This window comes from Melospiza georgiana, chromosome 10 (genome assembly GCF_028018845.1).
Source record: "Melospiza georgiana isolate bMelGeo1 chromosome 10, bMelGeo1.pri, whole genome shotgun sequence".
NCBI classification, from domain to species: Eukaryota; Metazoa; Chordata; class Aves; order Passeriformes; family Passerellidae; genus Melospiza; species Melospiza georgiana.
The window spans coordinates 18380887-18393198 of record NC_080439.1 but is presented as its reverse complement, the minus strand read 5'-3'; positions in this window follow the sequence as shown (position 1 = coordinate 18393198).

Sequence of the window (12312 nt, the reverse complement as noted above, 5' to 3'; positions counted from 1 at the left end):
GATAGAATACTTAAAAATATAGCTCCACAATGTCCTCATTTTCATCCCTGCTTTAGAAGAAAGAATATTATGCCTGGAGTTGGATGTTGCTCATATATTTTTAAACAGTACTGGTGTGTAATGCTGGAAAGGAGCATTCACCATGGTGTTAATGACATGCAATTAGGCAGCAGTCTGTAAAACCCCCAAACCCAAAACTGTTGGGTGATCAAAAGACAGGCTTGTGTTCCCCCAGGTCTCATAAGCATATCCACTGTTTTGACTACAGTTTCCAAGAAATTCAGTAGCTGAAATTTGGGATTACAGTCTCTAAAGGGGCTCAACTTAATTGCTTTAATGATCTTGGGCCAAGTGACTTCTCTCACTGAACGGGAGGTGATGCATTGGGGTGTGTGTGTGAAGGAAATACTTCAGTTGAAACAAAACTGAGCTCCTCAAACAGTGTGACATTTCCAGCTCCTCAGACTCTGTGTGGAACCCAATTCACACAGAATGTGATCAGCTGCACTTGAGTGTTGGCTAATCTTCAACTGCAGTCAATAAATCAGCCTGGCCAGGGAGAGAGTAGGCGAGTCAAACATGGACTGTACTGTTTGCTTTTTTGAGAGGTCAGATAATGGAGACATCAATTAAAAGCAAGATAAACAGCAGGGCTCTTCCACTGCAATGGTGTCTCCCTTTCTTAAATGGGAGTGTGAATTTATCTTTAGAGGAAGCAGCCAAATCATTGTTTGTGTTTATAAGCAACATAATTCAGACATAGCTGGTGAAAACTTCAGTTTTCAAACTTCTTTCATAGAACACAGACTGTAGATTTTGACTGAATATGTCAATGTCCAAACTCTTTTTACTGAAAACAGTGGTTTGTTTTTTATCAACCTCAACGATCTTCCAGCGTTTTTTTACATTATTTTAGCATGACTTCAACACTTAAAATGAAAGTTCATTGTGATGCACATATGTATAGTAGGAGTCCTAGTAAAATCTATGTATTGTATAAGTGGCCTTGCCCCGATCCTAGTTGTTCTAAATGGGCTGCAGCTGTGATGGCCTTAATTGGGCAGCAGCTGTGGCTAATGAAGATAACTGGGATAAAAGGGGGTGGGCTGGCTGGTTAGGGAGAGCCTTGGAGGAGCTCTGATGAAGTAGTAGTATTGCTATGAAGAGCTGTGTGTGAGAAAACCACCCAGAAGGTATGGGACTCTAAAAATATGATAACAACAATATGAATACAATGCATATGTGTGAAGGAAGTACTTCAATTTGGACAAAACTGAACAAACTTCAATGTGTCACTTCCAGGCTCTAATGGGACCTAAGTGTGCTATTTCCTAGGGGTCTTTGCCAGCAATGACCTTTTCTATGGTGGGTGAGACAACAGTATTTATCCATTGACCTTTATTTTTTGGGCTGTTTCATAAAATATCCTCTTTTCCTCCACTGTCTTGTAATCTAATAGACTTGATAAATAGCATGGTTTTATCTCTGTTTTTGTTGAGTGTATATTTTGGCTCCCAGTCATGTTTCATAGGCCCCAAGCAATGATGTGTGCAGTAGGCAGAGGTGCCATTGCTGAGAGTGTTGTTTGACAGGAAAAGAAAGTGCTGAATCAGAACATCTGTTGAGAAGTGCTTTGGCAGGGAGTTTGTCCTCAGAACTGGGAAGGAGGTTGTTGTGACTCCAAGAGCTGGTGATCTTGGCCTCGCAGAGGAGAGAAGTACCTCTTTATGAGGTTATGTTGTGCTCAACAACAGATGTGTTCAGCTGGCTGTAGTTCAGAGGATTTACAGGAACTTTGTTAAAAAATGAGCCAAAAGGCAACACACTCTGGTAGTTGATGGTGATTTCTTACTGGATTTTCTTACAATAATTTGGCAAGAAGGCAGAGCCAGCTGTGAGGTGGATGGAGCCACATATGTTTCCACACCCAAGAGAGAGCTTTGTGTACAGAATTACAGTAGGAATAAGGCTGAGTGAAAGATATCAAAGGTTATTCACACAGAGATGTCTGGATTTGTAGATAAATGCACTTGGTTTGGTTGTTTTGTGTTAACTTTCTGACTATAAAAGAGTTTCATTGCATTGAAGTCTATAAAGCAGTAAATAGTGAAAAAGTACTTGAAGATTATTCCATTCTGAGCTCAAGAGCCTTGCATGACTTGTGTTTGTGGTCTCTTTCCCAGACTTGAAATGGTGATACCACTTGAAATGTCTTCCCATTTCCCCAGTTGCACCTTGTCACTGCCACCACCCAGAAAAGCTTAGCGCCAAGAGAGGTGGTATGTTCTTCTCTCTCACATGCTGCAGCACTGAAAAATGATGCAAAATGAGGTTGGGGCTTCTGCAGCAAAGCGGGGAACAGACACCAGCCAGGCTCCTGCTGGCTTGCTGTAGCATGAGGTGGAGGGAGCTGGGCATAAGTCATCTGCAGCACGTGGAATGCTTCACTAGAGCTGTTTGACAGAGCTAAGTGATCAAACTTTCTAGGGCCAAGTGGGAGAAGCTTGCTCTTTGCTTTGGACCTGCCTGTCCTCCTGTGAGAGTGCAGACAGTGGCAGCAGAATAGCAGTGACAGCAGTGTGAGCTGCTCCTGCAGAGCCTGGCTCCTCACTGCTCACAGTTTCCATGTGTGCACTATCACCCCACATGTGAGGTAGCCCTTCAGCTTTTAACCACAGATAGCTAGTGCACATCCCAGAACTGAAGGAAGCCCTGAAGGTTTTCAAATCACTACCAGAGTGCCCATTTGCTCATCTTCTGTTGTTGAGAGGTGGTCAGGAAACAAGGCCAAAATTGCCTTTTTACGACACTGTGGTAGCGTTTCCTTGTGGGCATCAGGAATGCCTCTAGAGGTAAGTGTTGTTTCTCACTAGAAGTGCTCCACACAAACAGATTGGAGTGATAGTGCTGATGATGTCCAATATTTAAGGTGAACTTCAGAAGGAAGTGAGTGATAACCTTTGGAATTATTAAGTTATCATCCAAAAATGCATTTGTATATGAAGTACACAACTGGAAAAGTATGTGAAATACTTACATGCCATAGGTCAGTTCAGCTGAGCCACCTACTACAGGACTAATTCTGCTGGGCAGGACTTCATGTCTGGTGCTGCTGAAAGCTTCTTGCTCCTACAGGAACCACAGTGCAGGATATTTAAAAGCTACAGATGTTTTAATAAGGGCTGCAGTGGCTGCCATAATAATTTCCTATAATAACAACAAAACAACAAACAAACAAAACCCCCCAACAACTCCCTCCAAACAAAACAAAAAAGAAAGAAAATAGAGAGAGAGACAGTGTGGCAATGAGGTTTAGGTGCAGGGAATCTAACCAGTGAACTTCTAGTTTTCCATACAGAAGGGTGAAGTTACCAAATGTTATAAGAGAAGAAAAGAGTAGGACAGCTTTTAGGAGGTTCTAAATTTATAGAGGATTCAGGGTGAAGTGGGACAGCTAAGTTCTGACCTGGCATATTGCTTATCCTCTTTTCTTGGCATTTACTTTCAGATAAAACCAGCTGGCTTCAGAAAAGTGGTTCAGTGCTAAGTGCTTCCAGCACCTGGAGCTGTGGTAATTGACAGCAGTTCCATTTATTGTATGTATCTTAATAAATCAAGTCCTTTTACTATCAGGGATTTTTTCAACTTAGCTAAACACACTGTTTTCATCAATATCTTTGGCTGTCCTGCTTGGAGCCCTTTGGACTCTGCACCATTCCTATTCACATGATGATCTCACATTCCTCCTGGAGACAAAAATGTGTGCTCATGCAGCTAGAGAGTGGAAACTTACTGATTGTACAGAGCTTGGCAGGAGCTCCTGTTCCAGCCTTCTGACAGGAGCATGGCCAGGCTGCATTTCTCTAAGTGCTGAGCCAATCAAAGCCTTCTTGTCTCTGATGCTTCTTCTCTCCCTGTTCCTTTCTCCATTCTTATGACAAGTATGCAAAACAAGAAAGCCAATTTTTTTTCTGTGCCTAGTCAGTGTTGTAGACAAGGTTTGGAGCAATACAAACCCCTTGTACCAACGTTTCTGCAAGAGCCCTGCAAGTGGAGCTGCCTACAGCCAGAGCACAGATAATGTTTTATGTCTGACACATCCACCTTTTAACATATTAGAGCAGGGGATGGAACAGCTCCTTTGGAGTCCCCAGATGAATCAGCAGTGCAAACTGGCTTTCTGCTGCCTGGAGCTCTGTCTGTGCTCCTTGTTTTAACTCTTTGCTGGCCATGATCCGGACCAAAGAGAAAACTGCAGTAAATGAAGTTCCCTAACTGCATGAATGTATGTTTTTATTGTAGTATTAAATTACATAAGCTACTGCCTGCAGTGGAAGTGTGTTGCAAAAGCAGCCTCTGTGTTGGGGCTACATTGGAAGAGAATAGCTCAATGCATAATATTTTTCCCTATTTTTCTTTTGAAACATTGATACTAGCAAGCTTTAAGGAAGTGGTTCAAGCACATCTGGTGACCTCAAAGCCATAACTGTGCAGATGCTTTAGGGAAAGGCTTGGTGAGTTACTCCTGAAGGTTCAGAGCAAAGGCAGTCTGTTTCTGGCCTTCCTTCCACTGCTCGATGCCCTTTCCTTGAAGTCTTATAAAACATGAATTTTGAATGGGTCATATTGTGGGCACTTACACAGTCAGGGCTTCACATTGATTTAATGACTAGCATTAAAAGTATGACTCCAAATTTTCATCAAAATATCCAAGACTAGCTTTGCAGCTGGGTTATGATAAATATTATTTTGCAGGTGTGCATGTGCATCCAGTATGCCTGAATTTCTGGTATATTAAACCTACCACAAGAAAGACTTAGTCATTTGTAATTGTATTATTAGAACTGCCAGTCTGATATTTTAAATTTTAAGTCTCAAAGCAAATATTCTTATTATAATTCTCACAGGTTCTAAAGAGGAAGGAGTTCTACAGAGCTCAGTCTGAGTTTGGCTAAGCTGTGGTGCAGTACTGAGTATAAATCCGCTGTCAGTAGATCTCTTGTGGCTATGAATACCAAGGGAGAGGAGGATTAGTGCTGTACCATTAGCTATGTTGAGATGTACTTTGAAGAATGTGAAAAACTAATTTTTTTTATCAGCAAAACCCATAAGGCCTGGGTTCAGTGACAAGTTTCTGCTTTCCTAAGAAATATTTAAAACGCTGTAAACCACAGAGAGCTTGCACTTCCAAGAAAATAAGACAGATGAGCTAATACCTTTTCCCTCCCTATCCTTCTGTTCTCCTGCTTGGCTGCTGGCTGTGGCCATGCTGTGGCTCACCAGCTGGTGTGCTTGGGGGGCATTTGGGCTGGAATGAGAGTAGGACAGGGGAGTGCTTGGGGACTGTCCTCACTCACACTCCCCAGCCAGTTCCTTCCTCAAGGCAGTCACTGCCTGCTCTGAAGTGCTCAGAGAAAGAAGGCACCAAGCTCAGTAGGTTTTTCAGAGGACATTGATAAAACATTGATTTGTTCCAGATTTTCCCCTAACCCTTGCTACCCTCTCCTATCCCCACACAGTCACTGCCTTGAGTCACAGTGCATTTGTTGTTACCATCTGTGCTGCAGCACTTCTCTAAAAGGCACTTTTCCCTGCTAGTACTTCCTCTGCTCAGAACCCCAAAATTTTGTAGACTGCAGTAATTTTTAAGTGACAGAGTTGCTAGAACATGCAATGGTGAAGAGGCCAGCTTGGCTAAAGCTGGGTAGGATCTGGTTAAAACCTCTGTAACTCAAATAGGAAGAGAGAAAATGTCAAGTAGTGAATGGACAGGAAGTCAGACAGCTTTAAAAGCCCAGGATGCTGTTTTTTTACCAGCATTGAGTATTTTCACTTTCACTGAAGTTTTTTTTTTTTCTTGTTGATAAATTACTTTTGCATTGTTTGCTTTTTAAGGAAGGAAATATTTTTTCAGGGAAAGCAGTGAGTGGACTTTCAAATTTTAACACAAACAGAACTTACTTTATGGAGCCATGACCAATATGAGAGATTATATCTCAAAGTGTTTTCTGTAGCTGAAAATCCTGAGAACAAGTAAAACTCAGAGAAAATGGAGAGCTGTTCCATACAAAGAGTAGCTAGAGGTCTTGTTTTGGTTAACTTCTTTATTTCAAGATCAAAGAGATTTATGGAGAACAGTACTGATATGGAGACAGGAGGGGAGAGCATGAGTGGTGGTGTGAGCTGCCTGGAAAAATCACAGAGGTGAAGGACAGAGTGTTCTCAGTCTGATATGGACAAAGTTAAGATGAAGTTTGATTTGATTTGATTGCCCTGTGGTGTGGTGTATTCCCTCAGGAGTTAGACTGCATGTTTGTGTAAAGCTTGCATTTCACTCTGAAGTTAGATGGAAATGTTTCTCAACAGGAGATATATCTGAGAGCTTATCTAGGAAAAACACATAGAGATTATGGGAAAATTCAGTTTTTAAAAAAATTGCAAGATGGGAATTCAGAAGTCTTAGTTTGGGCCAGAAATATTGCTAAGGGATACTGTAATCTTCCCCTCCTTTTGATATGTAGAAGGATTTGGATTTGGCCTTTATGTTCTGCCCCTGTCTGACCTGCAATAGCTCTGAAGAGGATTATTGTGTTGAAAACTCATGATAAGGCAAAGCAGAACTTGTTCTGGAAAGAGTTTTTTCCAGGCAGTTATCAAACTACTTGTAGCTTGTCATCAAAGCAAATGAATCTGCAGCAGTATGGATTGAATATGGTTCAGTTGGTCCTGAACTCTCAACTGCCAACCAGTTAATTTCACTGATTGCTGGTTTTATTTATATCACAAAAGTACTTTGGGTGCAAAAGTGTGCTGCTGGGATGGCATTGTCTGGCTAGCAGATTGGGAAAGGAAGCAACCCTTGATAGAATGTAGGTATGGGAAGATGGTGTTGTTTCAGTTACATTTTTAAGAGTTTTTTTAAAAAAAACTCTAGTTCTACTAGAAATCAGAAAATGTGTTTGAGGACAGGTTCTCTTTTCTCTTGCTCTGTTCAGCACGTCTCCTTCCAGAGTAAAGACAGTGACATAAATGGTAGGAATGGAAACAACTACCAAGATTTGGGCTTTGGAGCAAACAAGTTTTGTGTGTAAACCTGATTCTTCTTAACTTCCACTGCAAATTTCCAGCATTCCCAGGTGCTGAGGTTGTCTCATCTGTTTTAGAACATAAATTAATGAGCAATGGTCAGTGAGCCACATTCTTGGCTGTTGCCAACTTTGGAAGCTATGCCAAGTTCACAGTGCTGAATTTGGCCTACTCCTATAATTCCCAGTTCTGCATATTAATTTGGGCACTGCTGAAGGGGGGCTTAAAAACTGAGTCACTGAAATAAATCCAGTTAGGAGGATGGGCATTGTGAAAGCAGTATATGACTGATGCCATGGGCCCTGCAAGCTCAGGGTAATTTGGTTTCATACTTCACTTTTTGCAGCTGAGCTGTTGCCTAAGGGACAGCAGAATTTCTTCTAGTGTTTATAAATTCAGTTCTGGCTGCAGAGTCTCTGGATGAATCACTTGGTAACTTCCCAGTATTTTGTTTTCCTCCTTCCTTAATACAGACCCCAAAACCTTACAGATATTTTAATTTACTGCAGCCACCTCTTTTAAATCAAGAAAATTAATTATTTTACCTTCAGAAGTAATCAGACCTTCTCAGACGTTCCTGGTTTTTTTTTTTTTTCCTAAAAGTAAAATGGAAGTGTCTTTAAGAAATGCTATAAATTTAGCAGAACAATTCCTTTCTGTGAAGAACATTCATCAGGGAAGGGTTCATGGCAGCTCTGTGCAAAGCCACACACCTCTGCAGTGTGGAACAGAGACAGAAAATGCTGCAGGTACAAGGCATTGAGAAAGTCCTGGATCTGACTTATCTGTACAGAATCCACTTCTCTGTGGGAGAATCTTTCATTTCCTATACTCAGCTTTAAAAAGCAGAGTCAGATTTCTTTAAATCAACATGTAGAATGCATGTTCTAGAGAAAGTGAGAGCCTGATCAAAATCAAATCAGTGCACTCAATAAGACTTCCATGGGAGTGGCTTTCACCTCAAGCAGTTGTGTTTTTCTGTCCTTTTTCTATCTGAGTAATTCATATAAAGTAATGTAATTTATTTGAAAACAAATTAAAGGGATACTGTTGGTTCAGGGAAAAAGTCCCTTTACTCCAATATTATTACCCCCTTAGAACTCCCTGTTCCTTTTAATTGATTTAAGCTAATAAAATCCAATTTTCATGAAGCAGCCACACCAGTTTGAATCAATCACAAGCTGTCACCATCCTTGAAAATGCACTACACCAGGGAAACAACATAAATAGGACAGAGAAAGGGAAGGAATTAGCAAAGTTCAGGTGTATTTTATGTGGAAATACTTTTCTTTTATCAAGTAAGGTAGCCAGCAATCCTCCCTGCTGTGTTAAAGAGCAGAGGACAATGACACTTGTAAAAACTGTACATGATCACTGCAGCTCTAGGAATTGTGCATACCTGGGAAATATTGCCACACATCTTTCTGATCTGTTTAGTTTCCCTTATATTTACTTTCTGTTAATTAATTTGTGTCTTGGCAATGCAGAGACTATAACTGCATGTTGTACTTAAGATGTGGGTCAGGCAATTTCTACAGCAGCAAAATTATACTTTCCAAAATGTTTTCCTCTTCATATTGAGTCAGATGTCAGAGTCCTGGAGAAACGGATATTTACACAACTTTATTTCCTCTGATTCAGATATAGGGAGCAGAAAAGCATCTGAAGATTTACTCAGGTTGAATTAGGCAGCAGTTATGCCTCATGTGTGGTAGGGCCTTACATCAGTAATTGCAGGAGGAGGTGAAGCAGCAGCTGCATTTTTGCTGTTCTTGGAGTGACTGGTTCCTCATGGATGCCAGAGATCCATTCTGAATTGCCCTATCTCCCAGCAGGGCACTCCATCACATGAGGTATCTGGAAGATAATATTTTTTATTTTGGTGAAAGGGTCCCACACAAAGAGGACACCAAGGTTCATGGCTGTTCTGTGGAGTTGAAGCAGCATCCAGCACTCCTGGTGTGAAGAACTGGACCCTAAAAGTGCAAGTCACCCCTGTCTGCACAGCCTGCCTTGATGGAGCTGGGCATCAATTATTTCTCTGATTTAGGTATGAGTAATACAGTAGAAAGGAGCTTAGTACCAGCAGTTCCTGAGAAATCTGCCAGTGAATTATTAAAACCAGTGTTTAATTAAAAGATGCACTCAATCTCATGGCCAGAGAAGCTCAAAGTAGCACATGTGAATGACTGAGAGCCAGTTCAGACCAGTTTTCTTGAAACACCACTCACAAAAGCACTGGTAGGGGAAATATTCTATAACACTGTTTTGTAAAGAGAAAGAAATCCCATTTTTCCTTATCAATGCAGGGCCTGTTGCTTTGCAATTTCTGAAAACTCTTTCACCCTTTTGTGGGACTGACATACATCTTATGATTAAACACATCAGATACATGCATGCTATTGTTCAATACATCAGATACAGTTTAATTTTCCATTACCATTACTACAGGAACCAATTTAAATTAAAAACTTACTAAATTGGATTAAACAGGACTTCATCTCAATCCAGTTGTCTTCCCTATACTGCTACATCCAAAATTTCATTCACACTGATTATTTGAACTCACTCTTTTACACAAAAGCCACGAGGGAGCATCTGCATCAGTTCATGGCCACTTTCTTTTGAGAAGGATTCTTCTATCACTTTTTCAGATGCAAAACATTTAGTTATGTTAGAATTTTTCTTTCTGTCTCTTTCCCCCTCCCCAGTGCTTAGGATGGAAAAAGGTGAAAGATTACCCTTTATGGGCAGCTCTGGATTTACTTTTACATGTGCAGAGTCTCTGTAGGACTTCATGTGTGGACACAAGGAAAGTAAAGGTGTAAGAAAGGAAATTCAGATAAATGACTAAAATTTTTGTGTTGGTTCTGTATTGGTTACAGAAAATGAATGAAAAAACTATTCAAGGAGGACTCAAGCCTTAAAACCATGGCATATTTTCGAGGTAGCACTGGAAGACAAAAATTTCAGGTGGTACGTGTTGAGTTGCCAATTATCACTGATTTCTCATTACTTCTGTTGTATCCATAAGTATTTATTGGCTTATCCTCAACTGGGGAAAACTCTTTGAGCTGGAAATATAGATGACTTCACATTTCACTTTTTGATGCTACCAAAATGCCACAGGCAATTGTTCTCTATAAGTGAGGACAGCCCTTCTCAGACTGAGGTGCTGACAGAAAGGGGAAAGTCAGGTTGTCCAAATGCTTGTGGTATATATGTGAATGTGGAGGCAGGAAAAACCCTTTCTTCGTTTATCCTGGCCCTTAAGCAAATACTTCATAATGGGGGGGGAAAAAAAATCTCCTTATATCCTAGCGCAGGTCTGATTTAGACTCTGCGTTAACAGATAGGAATTGTGTGTAGAAGCTCTGTTTATTAATGGCCTATTGATATTTTGAGCATTAAGTCATCAGCGAAGAACAAAATACAGTGAACTCAAACTATTTTCCTGAAGTTGAGACAGACATGCATCCCACAGGGCATTGATATTTATTTGCAGTTATAGAAGAATTTTATTCTAGTTTGATAACTTTAAGATAACTGAAAAATGCAGACAGAGGATCTCAGGCTAAAGAAGACCCATTGCTTCCAAAGATACAATTCTATTTTGTCTAGGTTTTGAGAACTATATTATCTCTTTTCCCTACTTTTGTACTACTCTTGTTTTAAGGACACTGTGTACTTTCAAAAAGATCGTCTTGAATGTATTTTTTCTCTCTTTTTAAGCAGTTCTGTGAGAACATTTTGCCCTCTAGTGGTGCAGAGAAGTGAAACTGAGCTCAGCCCTTGCATGACCTGTTAAAAATATTAAAAGCCATCCATGATATAACACTGAAAATTCAGCTCCATAAATCATCACCTGTTGTGAGCTATGTTTCAGGAGCCAGGAGAAATAATGAATTTTGAAAGTGTTCTAAACACAGTTGATTGTTTTATGCAATCAATTGTGAATGTTGATAAATAATAATGAAAATTGTTCTAAAGTGTCCAAAGTGCTTCAGCATTCACAGTAATTTGTTTTTCTTCTTTGTTGTAAATCAAAGGGAAATGCTAATAACAAACAGCCTTTAGCATATCCTAGAAAGAAAACATGCATGATATACCAGTGTTAAATAACAAGGCTTTAGGCTGGAAAAAGAGAGATTTAATCAAATTGTAGCCAAAGGATTTATAAATGCTTCCTTTGAAAAGCCTAGCTTTGAACGATTAATATGTTAATTTAGAATAAATTTAATTTAGTTAGTCAAGCTCAGAATTCAGCTAATTTACACTACAATGCCTCTTACTTTGTGATGTTTTTAATGTCTCTTCATAATCAGAGAGGCATTAGAGAAACTCCAGCATTACTGAAATGCTTTTTTTGCCTCTGATGATGCTCCTGGCCTCCACAGCATCCTTTGGCTTATTCCAAAATATTCTCAGGCTTGAACCAGTCCAAGATTGCCCGAGTTGCAATCCTTGCAGGAGGGGATTTCCTCTGAGCTGTGCTATGCCAGGACAGCAGTAACCACAGGGAGGCAGAGCACGCCAGCCTCAGTGAGCAGGGGAGCTGCAAACCTGCAAAACGCCGAGTGCTGCTGCACTCGCCACATCCTAAACCACAAAAGGTTGCCCTGCTCCTACTGATGGCACATCTTGTAGACAAGATAAGAGATCTACTGAAGCAGTGAGATGCTTGATTTTCTTTTTTTTTTTTTTTTTTTTTTTTTTTTTTTTTTTTTTTTTTTAACAGTAGCTGGTGTGCAAAGGAAATGACACAGATGAAGCAATGGTGATGTGCACTGTGGTTTGGACACCACAAAGCCAGTCCTGTGCAGTTTTTCCATGCCGTGAACTTCAACAAGCATTTAAAATTTACATGCAAGGAGGGGCAATCCCAAGGGAGCTGGGCCCTGGGAAAAGTTCCTCCCTGTGCAAGGTTTTCTTTCTTTTTTAAACTCTCTGCTCAGTATGGATGAAGCAAACAGCAAGGTTCCCCCTCACACATCATAAAAATAGCTACTTTTAGAAAGCACAGTTTACTTTAGCTTCCCCTTAGCTAAACTAGCTATAGCTCTGGTGTTTCCAGTTTTAAGTTGAGCTAAGGCCAAGGTTTGCAAAACATTGCCCTCATGACAGTAAATCAGGTGCCATTACAATACAGCCTCTTCCAGAGCAGCTTCCCTCAGTCAGTTGGGAAATGAAAACCCCATCTAACATTTTTGAGGTCGGTTCTGTGCC